We start from the raw sequence: 24,366 nt of genomic DNA, 5'->3' as shown, positions 1-24,366 counted from the left end.
CAAACAAACTAAAACTACTTTCATTTTCCTTTATGAGAAGTAGATAAGAGGGGAACAAAGGAGACCAACCTCTGTCTTGTGCTTGGTTCCTTGCTTGATTCCTCTCCCTTCTGATAGATCTTTGCCACTCGCTTCCTCGTCTACCCAGCTTCAAAGAGCACCTGTGGAATCAAAGCAGCATAACACTATCCAAGAATAGAGATCTACTATCATAAACAATATAGGACAAGATATATATTGACCACACAAATGCATATATCATCAATCATACAAGAATGTGGAGGAAAACTTGAATAGATTTATTAATATCAAGAATAGCAAAGAGGATTACAACCAATTGTTCAAACCCAGCGTCATCCTCTAAGCAAGAAAGCCCTTCTTCACCTCATGAAAAGCTTATATCACCCAACACTATGATGTTACACCAAGAAACCAGCAGCACTTCCTTACAAGATACAAAATTCCAGCCTCTGGATCTTTGGGATGAGGGATCCATATATAGATGATTGCAGGGAGGTGAGTCAGCTTCTGAGATTTGATTAGTGTCCTCTCTCTGATATTTCTTGATTCCACTTGGAGATTTATGATCTCTTACTCATCCCTGGGCGAATGCAGAGAGGCAAGTGTCACAGGAGAAGTTTCTAGAAGATTCCATGATCATCCACCTCGCAAATTGACTCTACCATTTGTCCACTCTCACCCATCGCACCCCATAGAAGGGCTTTTTAGTATGCATCACACCTCCTGTGTGCATTTAGGTGGGATGCAACGCACTTTGACCATGGAGCAGGTGAGGTGGTCCAGTTTTGACCAGTTCTGAGTAGTTTTTCATGGAGAACATCTGGGAGATGATGTAATCAGCTGACCTTGTTCTTTTAGGGGATGGAACAACACTTTTAGGGACTTAGGAGCCCTCAGTTTATGGACATATTTGATTGGGGTTGCGATGCCCAAAAATATCTATAACAGTTACCCCCTAGAGCATGAGGTCGTTAATCTTTTGATGTCGGGTGAAATGCTTTATCATGAGGATCCGAAGTTTTTTCGAGCTGGAAGGCGACCTGTAATAAGATACAATACAATACATTATCTTTATAATATTTTCATGATCTAGCTGAGGCGGGCATTCCCATGCTCAGCTTTATAAATTCATTTTCATGTACATAAGACAGACAATCGTCTGAGTGCAGACTGATGATTCTGGTAGAGCCATCATCCCTTAGATTGGATGATTATCTGTGTAGCAATGATGTACATTTGATGTCTTTATTTTCCCGAATATATATCGCAGCCCGAATGGATGAAACTAGATCTGGGGTCTTCAATCGCATTCGATCTTCACTCAAAGTACAAGTCGATCCATGTGAGAGATGTTCTGGAGTCGAACATGGAAAGACATCACCTGATTACCAGCCAGTGATGTAAGCTGTTAACAGGCACGAGAGGAATCACCGATAATGATGATGACCCTCAAGGTATGATAGTACAATTCACGTGGTGTGAAAAAGGGACTTGGTGTCGAACACCATGCAAAATCTTTCGGTCTAAGGCCATTGATGTAAACCTATCGCGGGAAGTGAGAAACTTGCCATTGAGGCATGCAAGCTTCAAAGCACTGAAAGGGGTGTTCCTAGATCGACTTCTTGGATAATGAGCTGATGTCAACAAGAAGCGATCCGTCATAGGAGGGCCTTAATGAATCCCACATCTACGACACGAAACGGAGCAAATGATTTTATTGGAGGTGAAAACAATCTGATGATATAAGGTTCAGGGTGGTGGTCATGAAAGAATGGAGCGTAAATGTATTGCAGTGGATGAGACACAGGTGAATTCTCTGAGCGACTTATCTTGAACATATCGGCGACACTAACGTGATGGATTGGTAGCATTAACCCAAAATGTGGATGGTGTGATGGACCAATGGTGATATGACCAGTGAACGGAACAACCTAACTCGACTCGGATGCGGAGTGAAAGTGTCATGTTCAAGAGCGACTTGCTACCAATAAAGTTTCTTCAAGTTTTCTTCCCAAATTTTCCCCAGTCATTGCTAACCAGTACCTCTTTATTTTTGTCAAGCTTGAGGAGGATAACATATGCTTTTTCTATAATTTTTCCTTCGGGCAAACCCATCGCTATGTTTTAACGAGCCTAGTGATAGTGAAACTCGTTCTTGTCGGTATGGACAAGTTTGTTGCTATTCGGTTTCAACGAATTTAATGACAAAGATAACTCGGTCCTTTTCAATTTTAGAGAGTCTGAAAGGGACATAAATAAAACTCCAACAATCCTTTTTCATCATATAATCCCTTAGGTCTGAAAAAGTATAAAATAATACAAAAGGGATGAATTTTCAGTAATTTTAACGAGCCGAACAAAACAAGCGCTTGATCTTTTTGTGTAATAATCCCTCAGGTCCAAAAAGATTAAAATCTAAAGGAGGGATAGCACTTCTGGTCACTTTAACGAGCTGGAGAGACCAATTACTCGGCAATATTTTCATATTTTATGAGTCAGATGAAAAGAGCTTAAATCAGACTCGTTTTTCAAGGAACAAGTGATAAATTAGGGTAGCAGCTAATTCCAGGTAAGGTTTGGAATTTTCCAATCACGATAGTGTCACAAGGATGGCTAACAGGATCACTCTTCGCATCTATTCCTAAAAAAGGATAAACAATCAAATGGAGGTGAATGATCGGCCAATACAGAGTGGAGGTGATGATGAGAACACGACCAAGGCTTCAAAGGCTGATGATAATGCATTCACGATGGTTATTTACCAGAAATTGGTTCATTTTTTAACGAATGAGCTTAAACTTTGGGGGAAACATTTGCTCATTGCTTACATTTATTTTTTAACGAGCTTGAACTCGACATAAAAACTGCTCGATCCAGTCATATAATAAGGATGTCTTATCTAATATGGAATTTTTTCGAAGCTTTGCCCCACATCCTTTCTTTATGCAAGTTAGGAAACGACCAATCCTACGAGTTTAAAGGGTTAGAGGACCTACAAATTTAAAAAATAAATGGTCGCTCTTCACTTGCATGCCAAAAGGTTTGCATGCCCTCAGGTATAGTGAAGTAGAGTTTCCCAGGTTACCCCTCAATTTGTAGACAAAACATTTGTTTTATCAGGAAAGGCCTACCTTTTACAGGTTATTCCAGTCTAATCTCATAAACCAGTGATATATCCTCCGCGGAAACCTACCCTATACCCAAGGTTTTCCTGCCAAAACAGACCAGGGTGCATGCCCCCTGGGTTTCAGTCATGTCCTCCTGAATCACTCACACTCATCAGGTGGACGGACTGGGGATTGATGAGACATTCCTTGCGTGAAAAGACCATTCAAGGATGGTATTTGACTATTTGCTATGTGTGAGCCAAGGAATGAAAGCTGGTCTACGAGCTTGACCACTCTTCCTTCATGCGGAAAACACATTACTCTAAAGAGCGAGGAGACAATGGCTCCCATGCAATAAATATAGTCGCATCCAAGGAGTAGATTATAATCTAGGGGTCCTTGGACTACCATTACGTTCATGTGAATGGCTTCCCTTCTCAATGTTATCGGCACATTGGGAAGGATCCCTAACGATCGACTGGTTCCTTTATCAAAGCCTATTAGATTTCTCATCTCAGGCAAAAGCGATGGCAAACCAAGCGCTTTCCAAGCAGTTGAGGAAAGGATACTCACATAAGCCACTTCATCTATGATGGTAACGGCCATGACCATTCTGTATATTTGTGCAATGATTCGAAATGGTACACTAGCCGGTAAACGGGGTCTGCCTAGTAGATTCCAATCGAAGGAAACAACTAGGTTGCTTGGAGGTGGGACCGAATAGATGGCTGGATATGACTCTAACGAACTTCCTTCCTATGGTAAAGGAACGGGTAGACTGCCCTCATGTTCATCGGAGTCTGTGTTTACGAAGAGAATTTGAACGGTGTCGTTCTTATTCTTTCCGGTGACTGTATCATCTGAAGATGGACCTTCTGAAGGCAAGACCGGGTCAACTGTCGCCTCGACCTTTTGAATTTCGTCTGGTGTGGATTCAGATGGTTTATCTTCAATGATAGATGCTTCGACCGACCACAAGGGTGTGTCAGTCAGATTTTCAACTAGTGATGGACTTGGCAAGAGTTTCTTATATCCAGGAGGGAGCCGTAACGGTGAAAATGGATGGTCGTCCAAAACTCTTTTAGCCTCGTCAAGGAAGGGACAATGGTGGATGGCGTGATCGCCTTCACACATTTTACAAGGGAATTTACTTTTTCTTTTCTGTCCCGACATTTCGCTTTCACTAGTTGACGGTGTGTTAGGTTCCTATACTAATAGGTTTCATTTTTCATGATTGACCTGGGAAGTGTTAAATATGTTCATCTTTTCATGCTGCAAAGGTTTTATATTTTGTAAAAGGATTAGACAGGATTAAAAAATGTAAAGAGGGTATGCCCTAAAAGAACAATCAAAGGGAAAAAAGAGTGAATTGGTGAAGAAAAAGTAATAAAAATGAACCCCAAAGAGAGACCAGGAAAGTGGCCAGCCAAAATGCCACTGCTAGCTGATTAGCAAGTTCACAATGTGAAAAGTTTTGTTGTTTATCACATTTGCTGGATGGCCCGATAGTTCAATCTGGACCATGCCATGTTTTAAATTGCTTGTTCTAGACTAGAGAATGAATATTTGTCCAAACAGTTCAATCTTGGCAGATGAGTGGCTAGGTAGAGAAAGTAAAAGAGCCCAACTGCTTAATCTGGGCCCTTGGAAGAAATAAGGGTAGATTTAGATAGGAGGACAGTCAAAAGAAAAGAGGATAATCAGGGTCTGCAAGTCTAAGTGCACCCATTCAAAAGGAAGAAAAAATGTTAGGTGTATTAGGCTGGGTAAGTAGTTTGAGGTTGCAGAAGCAAGGTTTTGATCACCTCATGTATTGTCAATCAGAGCTCATCTCATCAATGACAGAAAGGTCAAAGCAGTTGTCTAATGGCAGAACTATGGAAGCATGTCTAATTCCCCTTCAATCCCCTTAAACAGTCTCTTACCTTGGGACCTACCCAATAAGTCCTACTTTCACTTCATTTTTTTCAAATACTAAGTCAAGTTTTGGGTTTTCTTAAGGAAAAGAAACCACATTTCTTGTGTAAAAATCCTCATTCCAAATTCCATTCACTTCTTACATCTAAGTTTTCCTTCATAAACTTAGCTTCATGCCCCTACACTTTCACTTCACAAGGTCATATTAACTTCTAACTCTATTATCTAGCTCCCTAGATCACTTCCTTACCCCTATTATACAAAAAATTATATAAAAACCCAAAAATATTAAATATTCCCACCCCATGGCACTATAGCCATATAATTCAGTCTTGGGAAATAATAGTCCATTTGGGACTATTATGAACCCTTCCGCGTCCTAAATCCGGAATTAGTTTAACCTCTGGTTAAATTAACAACCATAATAACCCCTTCCTAAACCATAGTTCATTAACCCCTCTGCGCTCATATACATTTTCGGGTTTCTGTTTAAATGTTTAACTAAACACTAAACTCTACCCCCGACGCATACCCATAAAACCCATATTACCCAAAGTCTAAACCTTGGCGCATATATTATAACGTTAAATATTCAGGCGGGTCCCGTACGTTAACATCCTGCCAGATCGCAGTTCCGTCCACCGTCGGATCGGGCCCTCCCCATCCGACGGCTCTCGTTGATATCGGAGCGCCCCCGACGTACGGGAGTTAGCGTCCGATGGAGGGTGGTTTTGCCACCGTACGCGGGGACGCGTGGCCCATTCTGATTGCATCAGGCCCGCGCTGACACTTACCACCCCCGTACCAAAGGCGGTCCGATAAAACCACTTACTGCCTTCTGTCCGGGCGCCACGTCCCCGTGACATCACCTCCGCGTCAACCCGCTGCTGCTCCGTGTCACCGCCACCACATCTGCCTGCGTCCCTACCCTACCACCGTGTCCTGTGCCACGTCATCGCCCCAGTCAACTGCCACGTCACCTTGCCGTACCCGGGACCCGCCGATGACGTCATCGCAAAAAAGCGCCAAAATGCCGCAAAAACCCAAATTTGCGTTAAAACTTGCGAAAATGTCGTTTTTGTTTGTTTTTTATGCAACCAAATGGTGCAAGTTCTTGCATGCAACTTACGTCCAGTTCGCATTCGACGTTCCCGTCAGCCACCCAGGCCTACTCGACCTGTAACCCGACCTCTTCGGCCTCCACCTACAGCTATTCACCACAGCAATCTCTCAAAGTAACAGGTATTTACCCGAAGAAACGCCCGTAACCCTATTTTTCATAGTTTCTCTGCAAAAATTTCCAATACACCTAAAATTCACCTGGAAGACGTTGGCACCCGTGAGATTTTCCTCTCTGCCCCACTGTATAACCTGATTTGCGACCAAAACCTGGCAACTCTGTTATCCCCTACAAAATTTCCATTAAACCCGAAATTCAGCTCCACTTCTCTCGCAAAACCACTAAAGACAGTTTCCAAAATTCCTTTTATTTTTCTCCCTTTCAGGTGAACTTAGTGCAAAGCCCTGCACAGTCTTCATTTCATTGAGTTTTACTCATCAATAACATCTCTGCACAGAACTTAAAACTGTGAGTTCCTTGCCCAGAAAACCATTATCAGAACTCTGTTCCTTGCTAAAATATAGGCCTAATCCAGCTGTAATCACAGTCAAAACATGGAAGCCCCAGTTGCTCTTAATATTGCACCACTAAATGCACCACATAGACAGTTAGAATGGATTCCACTGGCAGATAGAGACTATCAAATTGCTGATATGCAAGGAGACAAGCCTCATTTTCAGGCTTTCTATGAGATAAGGAATAAATTCAGAAACAAAACTGATCCATTGAGAATATGGGAGTCCAACGTGCCCATGTACTACTTGCCCTCAGTAAATGTCTTTCGTGACCTAGTGCATCAATGTTATTCAAATTATGAGCCTTCTCAAAGGGCAGTGATGGGCCCTGCTGGTAAAGTCCTCTTTTACATTACTCCTCAGTCTATCAATGAGATGTTGCAATTCAAACCAACTCAGCCTTTGGTCCCCCTTTCCATGAAGAATCTGCTAGATCAAGCCTCAAAGTTGCCCTCTGCAGAGATTGACCGAATTGCTAAGTTGTTTATGCCACCAGACTGTTACTCCAGATTCACAATCCCCTATCTCCATGTTGCATTTACTGAGGAGGGAAAAATGCTTATAGATATGATCTCCTACATCCTGGGATTCAGAACAAGTGAAATTGTGGACAACACTGTCTTTGCCTTGATGTCTATCTTCACTCCAGGACAGCCCCCTGTTGTCCAGTATGATTATGCTACCTTCATAGCTGACAAGATTCATGAGCAGTTCATGAACCTAGAAAGGGAAAGGGTATTCAAATACACCTCATATATCTATCATTTGCTGCTATATTATCAGTCTGAAAGTTTCCTAGTCTTCCTCAAAAAATTGGATGCTAGGGGGGAGAGGAGGTCAGTCATATTTTGGTCATCAGTATTCCATCATGTTAGTTACTCCCCATACACATATTGTGAGTTCATTGACCTTTTTGTCTATCCAGCTACCTGCTTATTATCAACAGATCCTCCTCCCAGACTCATTGATGAAATGCAGAAGATTCTACAGCTTTCCAAAAGCTACAACAGTGGTGATTGGTATTTTTACCAAAACCACATAGTAATCAGGGTTTATGGCTGTGAATTAGCCCCCTACCAACTGCCAAAATATGTCCCTATGAGACTTTTTGCCTTAGAATATTTTCAGGAATTTGGTAATGCAGATATGATTCATTTCCATGGCAAAAGCAAAAAGGCATAGCTGAAAATCAGACATCAATTGGGCCCCTTTATTTTCAATAAGAGAGAAGAAGCATGGAAGGATGCTGACCAGATGCTGGGAGAGAAACTTAAGCTCAAACTAAGTTTCATTTGGTCACCATATGATCCCAATCACTTTATAAGCCTTAGAAGAATCAAATATAGGCTTGCAGGATATGTACATTGCAATATCCCTCAAATTGAACAATATGCCAATCAACAAGAATGGGTAGAAGGCACCCTAATGGAAGAGCTCACTGAAGAAGAAATAACAGAAAAAGAAATCAAGAATCTGGAAAAATCTGTTGACTTGGAATCTTTTGGACAGGTCTTTTATAGCCCCTCGGCACCTTGGAGAAGGCACCTCATCTGCCACGGCCCCCCAGCAACCTGCCCAAGTAAGTGCCCAACCAGCAACAACAGATAAAGTTAAAGAGGTGCAACATTCAGAAGAACAAGTGCACAATTTGGGACAGCAAGAAACAATGGCAGATCGGCCGGTTTCTACTGATGAACAAAGTCAAGGGCAAGACCCTTCTACTCAAGCAAAGGTGATGGAGATCCCAGTATTACAGACACCTCTTAATGAGGAAAGGGCAAAGAAAAGGGATAGACAAGAAGAAACCCCTCCAGGGACATCCACCGAGCAGCAAGGGGAAAAGAGACAGAGGTTGAATCCTTTTTCAGAAGAGGAAATGCCAGAAGGACAAACAGAACAGCAAATTCCCCCAAGCATGGAGACATCGGCCAACTCCTTTCAGCAGGAGCAAGAGAGACAACAGGGGGTGGAAGTAACATCCACCAGGCAACAGAGCCGACAGGGCTCTGATATTAAAAAAGCATTCACTGATATCAAAGCTAGGAATGAGCCAATAAGATTACAGCTGTATAACCAGCTAATAAGGATGGCCCCCACCAATCAGCAAAGGCTAATGGCAGCCTATGACATCCAGGAGGGAAGAATGACCCTCGGTCACTTCAGGCCTACAACTCAGCAACTCCAATCAGCTGCTGACTATATTAGAACCAATATGGAAGTGTTCGCCAAAGATATCCATCCGATGGACCAGATTGAATTGCACAAGCAGACCGGGGAGATGGTATATTCTACTTTAGCAGATAAAACATTGTTAGCCCATAGATTGCAAAACTCTTTGCACAATACTGCTACCCAACTAGAGTTGGAGAAAGCTTCATCACAGGCCAAGGACAATAGAATCAAGTCCTTGGAGGAGATCATCATAGAGCTGGGACATGATCCCACTGATCCCAAGGGTGTGCAAGCTTTGATAAAAAAGAAAGATGAAGACATAGCCACCCTTAGAAGACAAATCAAGCTGTCACCCACATTGCATCCTCAAACTACAGAGGTGGCACAACAAAAGGAAGAGCAGGATGTGGTAGCTTTGCTTACGACCTTACATAAAAGGTTGGTAGAGACAGAGAGTGCCTTGGAGGCATCATTACAGGGAAGACAGGGAGAGTTGGCCTCTCAGCCAATTCAAATAGCTCAGATTCTTACAGCTGCTCCTCCTATGGCCACCACAATAGTCCCTCCCACTGTTACAACATCAGAAGCAGGTGCCTCAAGCTCAGCACCAATTTCAGCAACTACTACAACACCTGCAGAGCAAGGCACCAGCTTGAGAATGGACAATATGATGAAAGAAATAGAAGCCCTGGAATTACAAATGGCGGAATTGAAAGAAACCAAGGAAAATCTGGCTAGAATTGAGGAAAAATATGACAAGTCAAAGCAGGAAGTAGCTGAGAAGACAAGGGAAGTGAAAGCCCTGGAAAAAAGAATAAAGGAGCTGGAGAAAGAGCTTACTTTTGATAAGACTCTAGCAGATATCAAGAAAATTTTGTGGGCCAAGATTGGCCAATCCATTACAGACCAATGGAAATCCATTGAAACCATTCATGAGCAAATGGATTTGATAAGCTTGGCTCAGTTTGAAAACCAAAAGGCTAGAGCATCTTTAGGAAATATGCCCGAGCAAGCTAATAGAATGATCCAATTCCTGAATACTCGCACCAAAGGGCAGTTGGCAGCAATGGGAATCAGGAACAGGACTGAAACTATCTTGCTAATAAAAAGGGTGTTAACCCTTAGGAATTTTGTGCAGACATTGGAAAGAAAATGCCAAGAGATGCAAGCAGAGGTGGATGAGTTCAGAATAAAGATCACAGCATTACAGAGTAGAGGGCTACCTAGCCTAGTAACCAGTGCTGGAAGACTGCTGTCACATGAGCATTATGCCAACAGGGTGAACAATTATGCTTCCAATCAAATCACAGCTTCCTCAAGCACATCAGAAGAAACAGGGCCTCCATCTGGACAAAGTGTCTTTGATAAATTAGAAAATCTATTCTACATTGCACATGAGATAAACCATCTCTTTGAAGCCCAGCCAAACTTTTATAGATACACAGAAGCTGATGAAACACTGATAAAGATACAAAGGCATCAGCCACCTATAGAAGGTTGGTGGAGAGGAATGATGGAGACATTTCTTAGGTAATTTTGGTTATTAATTATTTTTTGTAACCTACAGTTCAGCATATACAGATGGCACGGTCCACCTGTCAAAGGATTAAAGCAGCATAAAGCAGAATTGGAATGGTAACTACAGCTCATTAAATGTAAAGAGGCCGAGCACCCATGATGAAGACAAAGACAAAGTCAGCAACGTACCAGCATCAGGACAGCACACACAGAATAAATGCGCAGCAGGCAGCCGACTCATTCAGCCCAGAAAGTCAAAATTTTCTGACAAAATGGACAGCTAGCAAGCCAATATTAACTGCAGTGTTTAATTCTTCATTTACTCCCTTGGAAGAGTTGGTGATGTAATTTATTGCATGAAGACTCATCATCTAGATATTTTGTATCTTATTTTTGTATATATACCTCCCCATAGAACGTATTTGGGGTTGGTTGGTGATTCTCTCTAAGAGCTACACTGTAAATTTTCAGACTTTTAATACAAATTGCTGGTGAAGTTTATGATTTCTGCACTGTATGGATGTGGAAGTAATGAACTACGTTTTGCTACAGAATTCCTGTGTCATTTAATGGAACAATAAGTTATTCTAAACCGTGTTTTGTCTTTCTGTGTCTGCAAATTTCACATATGTTTCATGATCTTAGTAACAGAGAAGAAGAATAGTTCAGGGCTTGTTTAAATACACCCTATGCTCAATCTCTGTTTCTAATTGTGTTTTCTTCAGAATTGGTCATAAATATGAATTCTTAATTGATCATGTTTGCACTGATTCTTTCATTATGAATGCTGTTTAGGAATTCTTAATTGCTCCTAGATAATATTCTCACACTTTCCCTCTATCAGCATAGTGAAAGATCCTTGACTACCTTTCATTCCCTGATTTCATGCCATCGATTCCCAAATTTGAAGAATTGTTCCATAGATGCCTGTCTGGCTCTGTAGTATTACCTCTTCCCCAACAAGAACTTTCAATGGTACACAATCATTGACTCCATTGCCCAATGGTCTAAGCTATTCTGAAAACTACATCCCAGTTCTGCCTGAAATTATCATCCAACCAAATTTAAAACAAAACCCTGTACATCATAACTAGCCTAAAATTACTCCACAACAAAGCTAAAATATAAAGAGAGAGCCCTCTCTGGTTGCAAGTAGGCTAGGACTTGCAGCTAAAAGATTGGTTAGTGGTTACCTCGGCCGTATTCCCTTAGGAGCCAAGGAACAACCTGAGTGATAACACGATGTACATTCAACATGATTGTCAGAGGTTGTTGACACCGGATTGTGCAAACGAGGAGACCAGTCCCTTAAGATCCGAGGGCTGTAGGGACAATCTCGATGATAGTGATCTCCTTTGCAAATGACACATGGAGATTTAAGCTTTGATAGTGCAGTGTGTGGATTTTCGCTAGATGATGCCTGGTTGCCCCCTGCCGTCTTTGGCTCCTTCCTCTTCTTCTCTTTCTTCTTCTTATTAGTTACTTGACTTTTGGCTTTACCAGCTTCATCAAGCGAAGAGGAAGGAGGAGAGGGAGAATCAGACGAAGTAGAAGGTTGGGGGGTAGCTTTGGTATCGTCTAGTTGCTTACTTGATTGCTCAGGAATCATGGTGTTTTGAATGATAGAGGTCGAGAAGAGCCATATGGGCAAGCCGATTGTCAATCCTGGAAGCGATAATGTGGCCATATGGGGTGCACCAACATCTCCCCAAGAGGAGAAAGGACTAGGATTTCCTCCAAGGGGAAATCCTTGGTTGGTGGACTCCATTTTCCTCAACCTAAGACCAATGTAGTAAAGGTGATATTTATTCCGATTAAAATAAATTTTATATGCTTTGACACAACTTGTTTTTTCAATTTTTAAGAGTCGAGAAAAAACAAAATATGACTCTAGTCGCCTTCGATTTTTAATGAGCTTGAAGTGACAAGTGCTCAGATGGACCTTTTCCTTTAAGGAGTTTGAAAATGAACGAAAGAGACTACTCTGGAAATCTAGACAGAGGGATTACCAAACCAATCACAAAACTGCAGAATACTTTTTATGGTACGGTAGTCAATCTTCCCGAATGTTGTGTTCAGTGCATTGCGATCGATAGTGCGGCAGACACGGCTTCCTATGGATAAAGGATATAGCCTATTGTGGTCTCCAAATATATACTTGATGGTATGTGGGAGCACAAGTCCGTACTGGCACTTGTCATCTCAAAGTGGAGGAATCATCCAACCAGCAATGAAGGCAACAGTTTCCAGGCTTTACGACGTCGGAATACGTCTCTAGCCTAGACTGCTAAATGTTGTGCGTTAGGTTCCAAAGTGTTTTTAGATTCATTAAGTTTATTTTACAGTTGATCTTGCTTAAGAAATTTTCCTTTCAGGTTCACCGCATGATGTAGATAAACAATTCCTAAAATGCAATCTAAGATGATAAATAATCGTTTAATCTTCTTTTTGCAATAAAAATCCTAGCTACTAAAGAAAGAGAGATGATATTCTTTCAACATAGAGCAGAGAGCACACACTATATGCATTGTCCTAAATCAAACCAACAAACAGTCTAAATGCAAATGCACATGCATGTATTCGTTTTCAGCCTTCTTAATGTGTGAATGATAAGAAGAAAGCTAAGCGCAAATCTGAATTATTTTTCAAAGCGACATTACTAACAAGCTTCTTTCAAGACAAAATGAAGACAATGACTACGCTTTGTGATTTGGAATTAAAAACTTGCTTTCGACACTTGAAAAACTACTAATTCAAATCAAATACAAGAGTAACAGTGTAATCAACTATCAAGAACAATCAAATTCTCTTCTATGACTAAAAACAACACTTGCGAGACTTCCAAATCAAGAAACGACAGTTCAATTACGCTACTTCTTTGTAAAAGAGAACTGAAAATGTCTCACAAGACATAAAAACATTTACAGTTCTTTGCACAATGGAGGCGGAATAATGGCAAGGAAGGGGACTTCCAACAGAGGTACACTGATTACAGACAGCAAAACTCCTGAATAGAGCTGAAAAAAGTGAAGAAAAACCAAAGTCTGGAGGCAAAATTAGCCTTCTCTGATCAACGCACCTGTTACACAGGGATTCCAGTATGCATCCCACCTACAGCACACGGGAAGTGCGATGCATACTGATATCCTTGAAGAGAGGGTGCGATGGTACAGTGTGAGACTTTTGATCCAGTTCTTGATCACAGTTTGCAGCACAGTTCAGGGATTTAGGCCGAGCAAGTGGTAATCAGTAAATAAATCATAGGGGTAGATCTAAGGAGGTTACTAGAGCCACCACAAGCACAATTAGAGAGTTTGTAAATTGATTGTTCAGTTCATAAACAAAACCCAGAGATATACTAAAGCAGCATTGATCTACTTTGCACTTGCATAGCAAATGTAGTTCGAAGGCTAGCTGGCTTGAATTCAGGCTCCGTCTGTAAGTTTAAAAAGAAAACAAGTATAGACAAACAAACAATCTATTTGCTCCCCAGTTGAGTCACCATTTTGTTATCGGGAAATCTAGTGTCTATGCAGAGCTACTAGTCCCACTAAGACTGATAGCTATCTTAGAAACAAACAAACTAAAACTACTTTCATTTTCCTTTATGAGAAGTAGATAAGAGGGGAACAAAGGAGACCAACCTCTGTCTTGCACTTGGTTCCTTGCTTGATTCCTCTCCCTTCTGATAGATCTTTTCCACTCGCTTCCTCGTCTACCCAACTTCAAAGAGCACCTGTGGAATCAAAGCAGCATAACACTATCCAAGAACAAAGATCTACTATCATAAACAATATAGGACAAGATATATATTGACCACACAAATGCATATATCATCAATCATACAAGAATGTGGAGGAAAACTTGAATAGCTTTATTAATTTCAAGAATAGCAAAGAGGATTACATCCAATTGTTCTGACCCAGCGTCATCCTCTCAGCAAGAAAGCCCTTCTTCACCTCATGAAAAGCTTAGATCACCCAACACTATGATGTTACACCAAGAAACCAGCGGCACTTCCATACAAGATACAAAATTCTAGCCTCTAGATCTCTGGGATGAGGGATCCATATATAGATGATTGCAGGGAGGTGAGTCAGCTTCTGAGATTTGATTAGTGTCCTCTCTCTGATAATTCCTGATTCCACTTGGAGATTGATGATCTCTTACTCATCGATGGGCAAATGCAGAGAGGCAAGTGTCACAGGAGAAGTTTCTGGAAGATTCCATGATCATCCACCTTGCAAATTGACTCTTCCATTTGTCCACTCTCGCCCATTGCACCCCATAGAAGGGATTTTTAGTATGCATCACACCTCCCCTGTGCATTTATGTGGGATGCAGCGCACTTTGACCATGGAACAGGTGAGATGGTCCAGTTTTGACGAGTTATGAGTAGTTTTTCATGGAGAACTTCTGGGAGATGACGTAATCAGCTGACCTTGTTCTTTTAGGGGATGGAACAACACTTTTAGGGACTTAGGAGCCCTCGGTTTATGGACATATTTGATTGGGGTTGCAGTTCCCAAAAATGTCTATAACACCCCTACAACACTGCCACTAGTTTATCTACCCCAAAATTTCCAGCAACCTGACTGTAATGCAGCTCCAAAATCATCTTAGAAAGCTAGCTTGAAGGAACATAAAGGTGTCCCAGGTGGACTAACAACGCATCCTAGAGGTGAAATTCTGGAACTTTCTTGCCTTCCAGGAGCATCTAGTATGTGGGGTTGAATTTTGGATCACTCTTGTAAAGATGCGGCCATCCATAAGTCTCATGTCCACAAGAGTAGACAACAACGGTTAATGCCATAACCAACAATCAACTAAGGAAGTCTGTAACATTATTGGTGTTTCCCTTATTATACTGAATGTTCAAATGGAATTCTTGAAAATATGTGGACCATTTATGATGAGATAGTTCTTAGCCAAGTGACGTAATTTTCAGCATTCATCCTTAGAGAAAGTAGAGGGGAAATTCGAAGTATAGAGATAGACAATAATATCTCCATACCAAGGGTCGAGTGAAGAGATGAGGAATAAATGTTCGTCGGGTAAAATTTCCTCATAAACCGTATCCTCTCCAGAAGGCAGCTCAGAGATTAACTCCGCAAAACCCATAGATTTCTTAGACTTGGCGGACAAGAACTCGAGATCGAATTCTTGTAAGATGACTATCCATCAATTATATTTACCCCCAATAACTCACCTACTGAGGACAAATTGAAATGGATTGACTGTTGCTAGGCTAAAGTTTTGCGTAGCAAAATATAATGGCAGAGCCGCTGGATAACATGGACAGTTGCGAAAGCCAACTTCTGAATAGGGGAATAGAGAAGTTCAGGACCTATCAAGCCTCGGCTCAAATTAATCACATGCTCTATGAGAGCATCGTCTTCCTGAACGAGAACCATACCTATGGTTGATTTTGCTGCAGCGAGATATAAAGGAAGTCCCTACCATAATCCTGTGGACTCAAAAGCGGGGTAGAGACTAATGCCTTTTTCAAGACATCGAACGACCACTGTGCAAAGTCATCCCACACATATGGGACTCCTTTCCGTAGCAAACGCATAAATCCTTTAGTGATCTCGGCATAATTCACTATAAACCTTCTTAAGAAATTAGATTTCCCTTGAAGACTTTGAAGTTGTCCAATTGAGGATGGGGGAGGCAACTGAATTATTGCCTCTACCTTGAAGGGATCAACCCGAATCCCTTCATTTGACAAAATGAACCCTAATAACCAACCAGATGTAACTGCGAAAATGCACTTATTGGGATTCAACCAGATTTTGTAAAATCGACATTTCTCAAAAACCAATCGAAGGTGACTAGGATGATCAGTTCTCTTTCAAGAACGAGTAGCTAAATCATCCAAGTATGCTTCGATGATATGTTTAATGTCGTGGAAAGCATATGACATGGTTTGCTGGAAAGTAGCTCCAGTATTTTTAAGACCAAAAGGCATCTTTTTGTATGAAAGGGTACCCCGGGGACATATAAGAGTTGTCTTATGCTGATCTTCAGGACATATAGAGATCTGATTATAATCGGAAGAACCGTCCATGAAGGAGAAAATCTCATTGCCCGCACACTCATCAATAATCTAATCAATAAATGGCGTGGGGTAATTATCTTTGGGACAAGCTTTGTTTAGGTCCCTAAAGTCAATGCACACTCGGATTGTTCCTTTCTTTTTATCCATAGGGATTGGATTAGAAACCCAATCTGTAAGAGGAACAGGGTATATGAAACCCGCCTTGAGCAGCTTCTCTACTTCAGCTTTAATGGCTACTGCTTTCCTAGGATTAACCAACCGAAGCTTTTGACAAATCGGTTTGGCGTTTTCATACATCTTGATCTCATGTTGAACTATGGATGGATCAATGCCAGGCATTTCTTCATAAGACCAAGCGAATACATCTCGAAATTCCTTAAAAAGGTCGGTGTAAATTTGAATTTCTTCAAGGGAACATTCGGCTCCGATGAAGAGATTCTCGATCATGCTAGGGTTCCTAGAGATGTTTATAGATATCATTTTTGAGATCATCGACATATTACCTTCGGCATGAAAGTGTGTTGGAGCTAAAGGATTTGATACCATATAAACATCACTAATAAAGAGCTCGGAGAACCTAGATTCTACTTCCTGCAATGGAGGAAGAAAATATGAATGATGGTGTAAATCTTCCCAAGGTCGATGTACACCCATCATTACTTCTAAGATCGCTTCCTCGGATGGTAAAACTGTGTCTAAACAGTCCATAGCAGAGGTAGAATCAAGGGTCCAAGCCGGGGCCACATCACCATCTAGCTCCTCCTCAGAGAAAGGAGTAGAAAGGTTGTCTGCAGAGTTGACGATAGACTGATATCTGAGCTCTGCTGCAGACATAGGAAATGCCATTCCACCAACTTGTCCTTCAGCTAATGTGGTCGTAGGTGAAGGCAAGGTCCAAGGATCTGAAAAGTAATGAGTTCAAAAGAACCCTTCTCGTGAAGATTCCTTGGTTGATGAAACAACATTGATTCTAGCGATAGGAGAGGGAAGATCAAAGGTACCCATCAATGAAGAATACATCCCAACTCCTAGATTCTCGGTAGGCAGACAAGGGTTATCCACTAAAGGAACAGTAGAGTCCGAAGTTGCTCGAGGATCAACTGGACAATAATCCAATTGATCAACCTTAACAATTTTCCCTTCATGAGGAAAGCAAATGACACGAAACAGAGTCGAAACAACGGTGTCCATTTCGTATACCCAGTTCCTTCCTAAGAGGAGATTGTAGTCTAGGTTAGCATCAATGACTTCTACTTCAACATTAATGACTTTTCCCCCAACACATATGGGAAAGGCTGGGATAATCCCATGCAGCTTATGAGAATGCCCGTCAAATGCAGTCAGGAGGGTAGGTGAAGGAACAGCCGAAGGCGATCCGATGGCCTTCCAACATGACATCGACATGATGCACATGGAAGCTCCTTCATCAATAACGATACGAAAAAATGTTAATTTTTCGGTATGTATACTTTATTTGAAAAGAAATGTGATGAGGGAGTCACTTTTTGACATTTAGCATGTCGAAAGTGAGCGCTAAAGAGTTATTTGGATCAACTGCCCCTATTGCCAAAAGTAAAGCACTTTGCTGAGTTGGAAACGATTGGAGAACCTCTAAAGTGGGCATAGCACATGGACTTTGAGCCAGATCCTCAACAATGGAGTAATTCTGGGCGGCCCTAGCATTTGGATTGATAGTCACGCGTTTAGCAGAACCTTTCGGTATCTGTGGTATAGTCTCGACAGGGGGTTGCTCAATATGAAGGTCGGTACTTCTGGGAGCAATTTTGTCCTTAGATGTTTCAACTTCACCATAATCATATGATCGAGTGGCCACATGGACATTAGAACCCATCATGAAAACATTTGATGATTTCTCCCCTTCCTGGTTGCCCCCTGCAGAGGTACCAGGGTTTGAATTCGCGCCAGCAAGTAGTTGTTGCCCTTGGGGAAAAGGGTTGGTTAACATAGCTTGAGAACTAGAAGTCCCTTGCTGCCCTAACAAGTGTTGAGCATCTTGAATCTTTGGGCAGAGATGAGTTAAATGGTCTCCACTGCATAACTTGCACAGAAACTTGACTTTATTTTTAGACTCATTTCTACCACCACCAGCATTATTGTCGGATTTATTTGCGCTAGTCTTCTCATCTTGACTCTTTTTCTTACCTAATCCTTTCTTCTTCCCATTGGAATTTTGATTTCCTTTGGGGTTGGAAAATTAGACGGCATTAACCGAAGAGGGTTGGGAAGACAAAGGGTTAGACGATGTGACCTGGTTGCTAGGTGTAGTTTGTAAAGACAACTGCTGCAATTGGGTCAACAGGTTCACCGTTGTGCCTACCGATCCAATGATACCATTCGCATGAGGACCTGGCTTCGACTTGGCTATATCAACCTTAGTCCTAGGAGCATCAGGAAAGATTTTTTGTAGAATCCCAGATTGAGAATAAATCAATTCTAATTGTTGGGCCCTAAAAATAGCTTTCTCCTCAGAATAGACTCTAGACAGGGAGACATCCTTAGAGATTTCAAGTTGTAAAGATTTCAAAAACCATTCAAGACAGTATTCCAGAAGGATTTCAGCTTTAATGAGCCTCTTTCTCTGTCTCCATTCCTGAATGTGATCAGAAATGTGGGTTGCCGTATCTTGACGAAAATTGGCCAGAAGTTCCGTTCCGGCTTCATAACAGATGGGCAATTGGAAATGATTTAGGAAAATATTAGCTAAGTCGGTGAAAGATGTAAAGTTTCCCCCTGGCAACTCTATATACCACTTGGCCACATTACCAGTCAAGGTGCGTTGAAAAAGTCTCAACTTAAGTGAGTCATCGATAAGGGAGTTTGATGAGCACCACAAATGGAATGTGGTTACATGGTCGCCCAAGTCTTCACCGCCCTTCCACTCAAACTTTGGAATGTCCCAAGGGAGTTTGGTTGGGACTGGAGGCCAGGCCGAATTGTATTTGATTAGATCATTTGTTAATTTCGTGAGATCTGGCAAATTCAACATTGCCAGAAAAGGAAGCGCAGGAGGACCTTAGGGATTCCACCCGGACTGGGTGAAGCTCCCAAAGTTCTGAAAATATTGGCCTGGATTTTGGAAGGCACCAGGCTACCTAAAGTTACCCACAGAACCAACTGAACCAAAAGGCAGACCTTGTGATCCAGCAAAACTCATAGTTTGACCAACTCCGGCTGAAAAGCCTCCATAACTGACGAAACTTCCTCCTAAAGGATTATAAGTAGTTGATAACCCCTGATAAGGATTCCAAGCAGAAGCTAAAGGAGGAATACTTCGAAATGCACTAACTGTGGAGTACGACCTATTCCCTTATTGGTCGAAAAGCAGATTCCTAGTTCCCATGCCACTAACCGCAGGGTTAGTCCAACCTTGAAAGGGATTGCTGCTTTGTCCTGTAGCAGAAAAAGGCATAGATCCTATCGTCGGGTTGGAATGTGGTATATGACCACTTCCAAAAGGAAAACCCTGGAATGAAGTCGACCCACCCATCATGGATGTGGAGGCACTGAAAGGAATTGACGGAATACCCTATGAATGGGTGCCAAACGGGAAAAATCTAGAACTAAAAGCATTGGCTTGGGAATTTCCACTCGTAGAAGGAATGGAGGTAGACCCAACTAAAGATGTGCTAGCAAAAGACCCAAATAAAGATGTAGAGGGGATGGAAATAGTTCCTCCCCCTTGTACAGATGTTGGAGTCTGCATAGTTGTAGCACTTGTGGTAGAAGCCATGCTTCCAATAGTGGTCATCGATGGTAAGTGCGTAATATGACCTGGACTTGACGGTCTATGCGTCGGAGTCCCAACGTATTGTAATACGTCTGGATGGCTAGAAGGTAGGGGAGAATTCAGAGCTACTAATGACTCTAGGAGTTCTTCTACCTCTATGTTATCTTCCGATTGAAAGAGAACTCGAGAAAGAACTGGAGTGTTCCTCTCTTGTTCTACGGAAGTACCAGGCCTGTCCTGAACACTAATGCCCCCGAGTGGAGGATCAATCCCCGATGCGTCAGCTGCCATGGAATGGAACTAACCGGTAGTATTACCTCTGCGCCTTCTAGGAGAAGGCTCTAAACTTGGTGGTGAAAGACCACGAAGTCTTCGAGACTGTCTAGGCGATCGGTCAGCCACTTTGAATTTTTTATTAAGATCTAATTAAAGACTCAAAAAAAAATGAAAGATAGGCCAACTAAGAGCACAGAGCACACACTAAAAGGTCCCTAAAAGATGTCAACCAATTAAGCAATTTTCAAGTATTTCCGCTCCAGGTGATGAGGACTGGACACCAAAATACAAGAAAGTGAAGTAAGGGGCCTTTTGAAGATAGTCTAGGATAATGACGGCCTAGTCCTACCAGTGAAGGTAACGGAGGAAGTAACGCTAATCTCCTAACAACATCCTACGCCGGTGCAAGCCCCCAAGCTTCGCAAGGGTGCCCTCCAGTAGTACCATTGAGAGTGATACAATGTCGACCTTAGGTGCCATGGGGTTCCCCTTCGCAGCCACCTATGTAGATCCCTAGGAGAAGCAACTAAGGTTACCAACTCGTGTCAAAAGCTAGGCAGAACAATCTTGAGGTAAGATCCGACAAGTAGGAGAGGGGGTATCTCTCTTCCTTATCTTCAAAAACCCTCGTTCTTAACTCCCATATCCAGAGTTTTCCTGGTCTTCCTAATGCTATTGGATTTGCACTCACTATTCAAACTCCTATGTTTGACAGTTTAAATGGCCTTGGAGAGTTTTCTCTCCACTCACCTAATCGAAGGCCCTAAAATATCCTAAAACTTGTTGGTGTGTCTAACTGGACAATTATAAAAACGTTTTAGTGTATTTTAATTAGCGCTTGTTTTTAAATGGGTTGTTCCTTAAGTCAAAGGATAAGCGGAAGTGAAAGTTGTGGTGTTTTGACACAAAAGAAATTAATAAAAACCAAACTATATGCAAATACACTCATTTTGTTCTTCGATGAAAGAAATTTCTACTAGGTTCAGAGGAACTTCTAAGAAATCAACAACTTTTCTTTTACTCAAGCTTCACAGTCACAAAAAATAACAAAACTATAGATGCCCTAAAAAGATGCACAAATTTATCCTAATGCAATGAGTATATGCTGATGCAAAACTTAAGACTACTCTAAATCAAGAAATGAAAGTAACTTGTTTATCAATTTTAATTTACCGCTTAAGATGTTTAGATAGAATATAAGTTGCTAATGCTCATTTTCATCCAAACACTAAAAGGAAGTTTCAAGACAAACAAAAATGCACTTTCACTTGCGAAAAGAAACTAAATCAAAACAAAGTTCAAGAAAGCAAAACCAAGTTTTCAAGAAGTTTTCTTCAAAAGCAAAAACAAAAATGTCTTTTCAAAAAGTGCTCCAAACAAGACTGAAACTTTATGATCGAAGAATAGGCAACAAAACACTTTTTCAAGTTAACAACACAATACGGGTGAAAACTAAACAAAAAAAATGTGTTTCAAGATGCTCTTAACAATCAAAAGCAGCAACTAAAGTAGCAACTAGAGCTTCACAACAAATACCAAAAAGACCAAAAAGACAACTTTCAAGAAAGTGTCAATCAACAACTTTCAAAAAGTAAGAAAAGCAGATGGTCACAAAGATGTAGTTTTGACATGCAAACAAAAAAGTCACCAAAACAAGATTTGACACAAAGATTGAGATCAATCTTTTTGCCCTGGAAGATGAGAGCAGCCAAGATTCCCAGTAAGAAATCTTGTGTGCTTAAACAAAAACAATGACGCTTGCAACAAAACAAAACGAGACCAACACTTTCCACAATCGGAGAGAGTTTGAAATCATATACTTGCTATAAAAATAAAGAATGACACAAAAAGGTAACTGTTCAGGACTGATTCAGACTAGCAGACAGATCTTCAGAATAAAAAATATTTGAAAGTCTTGAAAATTTTAGGGTATATGCGACTGTGTTAGTGCACAGCTACGTGTATATGCTATTCATCCCAAGGAAACTTGCGTATACGTGGGTTGACTTGAGGAAACTTGTGTACATATGCTTCTGTAAACTAGAAAAACAACGTATTTAACAGATGACAAGAAAAAACAAAAAATTGTATGAAGAAACTGATCAAACTTACAATTCAAGTTCCTACAGGAACAGACTACTCAGTCACAGCAAGTGAATAAACAATTGAGCCCTGATTGGCTTGGACCAACCCAAACTAGGAACAACAATATTGTTGTCCCTAGTGGAGTCGCCAATTCTGTTAAGGGAGAGTGTCCCCTAGGGTCTTGGGTTAATACCCTAGCAGAGAAAGGGTTATCTATAAAGAAAAACAAGCATTCCACATAGCCATGATTCTAATATAAACAAACTACGCAAAGAGGAGTGAACCTGGGGGTCCTTCATTTGGGAAGATCCAGCTAGGGTCCAAACCCTCTTGGAGTTCCTTTTTCTCCTTCAACCTGCAAAACAATCAATTCAAGAAAGCACAGCATTATATGGACTAAACACCATAAAGAAATCAACTTCATATCATATTGAAAGTTAGTTATGCAATTGAAATAATCATTCATTTGTAAATCATAACATTAATATCATAAACATGAAGAAGATTCATATCAAGAACAAGACAAGTGTTTCTTTTATTATAGATAACTATAGTACATAAAGGAATGATTTCACCTGAGTCTTCCTTTCGTAGGCTCCAAGTGGAACCATCCTCCAGATTCGTCCAATCTCAAGCCTTCAACAAGCTCCTTCCATAACTCAATCAAGGATATCTCAACAAATGGAAAGACATCATAACTCAAGGAAACAAGGGTTTCCTATAATAGGGGAAGTGATGGAAGCACAGGGATCTTTAGACCTGATCTGGGATAATCTCAACAGAGTGATTTTTCTCTCTATCCTCTCCTCCCTTAGGCCTTCCCATTGAAACCTTTTTATACTTCTCCCAAAGTAGTTTTTTAGTTGGGAATTCGTTGGGAACAGTTGAGCCACGGGCACTAATAGGTAATCAACAAGTAAAACCCGCGATCTTCACCCGAAATTAAGGAGATTTAATTTTTTTAAGTGTTTTAAGACATATACGTGGGTTGGGTATAGACAGAACCACGTACACACATGTTTAGCTCAGGGCAATGTCGCGTATAGGGAGTAAAACACTATTTTTTAAGTATTTGGACTAGGTCTAGAAGGAGGGGTTGCCCTAGGCCATGAGTGCGGCATCACAAACATCAAGAGTGATATTTGGAGCTATAACAGTGATCATTCTGAAACTTTCCTTATGTCTATACAAACTGCAAGGGTCAGCGGTGTGTGTGGATGACCATTTCGTTCCCCAAAATGTAATGCTTCCATTGTGTGTAGGACTGCACAATGGAATACATCTCTTTTCATAGGTGGGATATTTTCATATTGTATCCAAAAGTTTCTCACTATGACATGCCACCGGATGCCCTTGCTGTGTAATAACTATACCAATAACATAGTCGGAGGCATATATCTCAATTTGAAAAGGTTGCTACAGGTCTGGTAATGTGAGCACTAGTGCAGAGAAGAGGCGATGCTTCAACTCGACAAACACCTTATATTAGGATTCAGAACAAAATAACTTTTCTTTCACTTCGCCCTTGGTGAATTGACTCAAATTCAAAGTGATATGAGAGAATCCCAACACGAACCTACGATAGAAATTGGTAAGACACAAAAGGCTGTGGAGCTCTGTTAGAGTGGTTGGGGCTAGCCAATCCTGAATAAATTGTATCTTGGCTAGGTCCACATTCACACCTCTCTCATCAATTATGTACCATACATATTGAACTTAGTTCATACCAAAAGTGCATTTATCTAAATTGGAACACAATTTGTGTTGTTGCAGGGTTTGGAGGACTTGCTGAATATGGTGTAGGTGCCCTTCCCAACTCTATGTGA

The sequence above is a fragment of the Pinus tabuliformis genome, chromosome 8 (genome assembly GCF_031772625.1).
Source record: "Pinus tabuliformis cultivar Carrire ecotype Pingquan chromosome 8, CPIR1, whole genome shotgun sequence".
Classification (NCBI taxonomy): Eukaryota; Viridiplantae; Streptophyta; class Pinopsida; order Pinales; family Pinaceae; genus Pinus; species Pinus tabuliformis.
This window is presented reverse-complemented; position numbering follows the sequence as displayed.